The sequence below is a fragment of the Equus asinus genome, chromosome 28 (assembly GCF_041296235.1).
Source record: "Equus asinus isolate D_3611 breed Donkey chromosome 28, EquAss-T2T_v2, whole genome shotgun sequence".
Classification (NCBI taxonomy): domain Eukaryota; kingdom Metazoa; phylum Chordata; class Mammalia; order Perissodactyla; family Equidae; genus Equus; species Equus asinus.
The window spans coordinates 19,729,405-19,732,786 of NC_091817.1; the positions used below are offsets into that span (position 1 = coordinate 19,729,405).

At 49.2% G+C, this 3,382-nt stretch overlaps 1 long non-coding RNA gene across 1 annotated transcript; it reads left to right on the plus strand.

The window, feature by feature from the left end:
- The first annotated feature begins 770 nt into the window (after window positions 1–770).
- On the plus strand, window positions 771–3,067 carry LOC106822777 (uncharacterized). The gene is made up of 3 exons (XR_001395968.3): window positions 771–908; window positions 1,034–1,149; window positions 1,667–3,067. It is a non-coding gene; the product is annotated as an uncharacterized lncRNA (long non-coding RNA).
- Window positions 3,068–3,382: the final 315 nt, after the last annotated feature.

The window sequence follows — 3,382 nt, forward strand, 5'->3', positions numbered from 1 at the left end:
ACGTAACAATAAAGGCAACTCTTAAAATTACAGGATGTCCTGCATTCAGCCTGACCAAGTGGAGTTATTTTAAGTTTTCTCCAAAGATGTCACAGCAAGTGGAGTGCCAATCTCAAAGATACTGAGTAGCTCAAGGAACAGAAGAGACAAAGTCAGAAAACACAACAGAAACAATCATTTTCAAGTCCTCCTAGAAATTGTTAAGAGGTGGGGTTTTTTTTGTACCCAATTAGAGATGAGGGGAAGTGGGGCAAGATCTAAAAGTTGTGATTAGCTTATTTTTTTCCCCTCTTGCTCCCAATTAAAGAGCGGTTTCTCCTTCCACTAGAAATGCAGTTATTAAATCATGATGTCTTTCTTTAAAAAACCAATTTATAGCAGAGGTCTCCATACCACTGCCACTTCTGCAAGGTTGCTTATAATTGCTCCATGCAATGCTTTGACTAATTAAATCACACAAGAGATTGTTTCTTAGTAACACACCTGGTCCAGGCTTTGTTGCTGGCTTTCATTAAAGGGCTGTGTCTCATGCTGCCTTGTAGCATAAAAGGATATTAATCAGGTAAATGGCCATTAAAAGTCATATCAATGTTTGCTGTGCGGTGATTATTTTCCTTAAATCTTGAACAAAGGAGGTTTCTTTGAAATCTCAGGGTTGGCCTCCAACCGCAGGAGAGAATAGCCACACGGAAATGCTTTGTTTCTCAACCTCACTAAGAAGGAAAAAAAGGAGCAAAATGTAGGGTGTGGCAAAAGTAAGATTATATTCTCTTTGTTCCACTGGGCTATCTCGGGAAAGAAGGGACAAGTTGGACAAACTGAAATCAGTGTACAGCAAGTGGGGACGACAGGCAAGAAGCGCGCTCGCAAGGCCCCCCATTCCGGGAGAGGAAAGCTCCACTTTCCAGGTAATGCTGCTAATTAGGTTGCATTTCAGAGCTCTAGTTAGAAACAGAAATGCCCAGGGAATCAAATGTTACTTGCATATTAAACTGAAAAGGCAAAATGTTGCTAAACGTTTCCTTCTGTCCAGAAAGCGCCCTTCATCTTCTCGCTGATGAGGTTCTGTATCTGCACACGGAACATCGTCACGCCGCCTCGATTTCCCAGTTCTCTGCCCCTCAGCCCCGGATCAGCCCTTCTGAGTCGGTGTGTACGAATATAACCACGCCCACTTGCCTGCAAACATTCCATCGGGCGGGAAGGAGGGTGGCTGCATCCGGGTACGCTGGAAAAAACGGCTAGCTCATCCACCCTGGACCCTGCCACCTTTTCCTCTTTTCTGCCATAAGTCACTATTTGTTCCGGATTGAGCAAGTGGCCTGGCTGAGGCTGGGATAAAATGTTCTGCTTCAGAACCCAGGCCCTGGAATACAAATTCCGGGGTTGGAATCCCAGGTCTGCCACTTGGTGGCTGTGTGACTGTGAGCAAATTACTTAAACCCTCTGTGCCTTGGTTTTCTCATACAAAAAATGCACAACAGTAATAACCTCCCATAGTTGTTATGAGAATAAAATGAATATTTAATATACTATACATACGGTCTGAAATATGTATTGTCTAATACATGTATGTGCATCATATGTATAGTAAGTCCTCGGGATAGATTAGCTATTACGCTCTAGATAGCTGCCAAAGGCTTACCCAGAATATGCTTTTATTCAGAACTGAGCGCCAAACTGAGGACTCGGCCACTCAATACTCTTCAGCAGGTCGCCCGTTGTGACTCTGTACCAAGAGACAGGGGTGTGAGCTTGAACTGCTTCTCGCTGAATCGACCGGGAAACTCAATCAAAGGACGGGATTCTCCCAGCAGAGAGGCTGGTGCCCAAGGCCACGTGCCCCAGGCCTGGGCTGCCTCCCAGGCACCAAGCACAGACGAGGGCCGGGCGGCCGCGGAGCCGTGCGTGGCTCAGCTCCCGGAGCGCGGGCCACACGCCTGCGACAGCAGAGCCCGCCGGCCCTCTCCTCCCCTCCGCCAGCCGGCGGAGCTGCCAGTGACAGGAAGGCCAAGGCGAGGTGCTCAGCAAGAAAGGGAGCTGAGGGCTGTCCCTGCTGGGATGCCCAGGGGCGGATCCAACTTTGAACATGGCCCAGCTGGGAGGCCTGGACGCGTCTCCGCGGTTCTTCCCTCTCCCCTGGCACACCCGCCTTTCTCGCGCTGGCTAGAGCTCCCGCCTGCCTCTCCGGTGGTGACAGGATGGAGGACCGCACCTCTAACTCCTAAGAGCCAAGGTCCCGCTCTCAGCGCTCGCACAGAACTTGCCCCTCATTGGCCAGGATCCAGTCACGTGCCCACCCCTGACCCAGCCACTCTGGGGCCAGGGGAGCTTGTACTCTGATTGGCCAGGTCAGGGTCACAGGGTATTTCTGGCGCTGTGAGCAGAGTCGGAACCGCCTGATGATGGCTGAGAATTGGGAGCTGGGGGGTGCTTACAGAACTGAGATGTTGCTACTAGAAGTAGCATGAATGGGTGCTGGCCCAGTAAAATGGTGATGTTCCCTAGAGTGGAGAGAGGACAAGGAGGCGGTGGAAGACTGGGATGGGGGCAGGAGAGCACGCGGGAAGGCCATCTCTCGGCAGGCGTCTGTTGATGGTCTGCCGAACTGCCCCAAGAGGGTTGACTGAGCCGACGGGGACGCCTCTGAAAGGCCCTGCAGTGACTGCAGAAACTGGCCTACACCTCGAAGGCTGTGGTTCTCACATAGGAGCTTTTTAAACATCTCGGTGCTTGAACCCCACCTCCAGAGATTCTATTTTAATTGTTTGGGGTGGGAGGGAAGTGAGGCTAGGTATGGGTAGTGTTAAAAAGCCTCCCCAGGTGATTCTGTTGGACAGCCATGTTTGAGAACCGCTCTCCTGCAGCACCTGCCTTCCATTGTTTGGTGAACCTGCCCACAAAAGGGGGAAAAAGTGTATCCAAGTCCCAAGAACCCTCATCCTAGCTAATCAAACCAATTTTGCCCACTCAAGGTTAGGAGAATTGAGCCCGGGGTGCTCGGGGAGGCTGGGGGCTTCTCTGTTGGATGATGAGATAATAAGTATATTAAAGGGCGCCTCCCTTTATCTTCTGGCTGTTTTCCTTTTGCACTGCTTCCTCTAATATCTTTCTATCCTAATCTCAACAGCCATGCTGTCATCATATTAATTTACAACACAAATTGTCGAAAAGGCGGAACGTTTGAAAAATGTGCTCAGAGGGAGAATTTCTCCCACTCTTACTCTCGCTGAACACCGGTTTCATTTCTGTTCCTTTTCTTTGGACCCATTGGATGTTTATATGAGTTCTATTTTTACAAATTACAAGAAAAGAATTGCCATTTAATAAGCTACGTTTCTGATGAGGAAGTGAAAATAACCAGCAAGCATATTCACTGTAA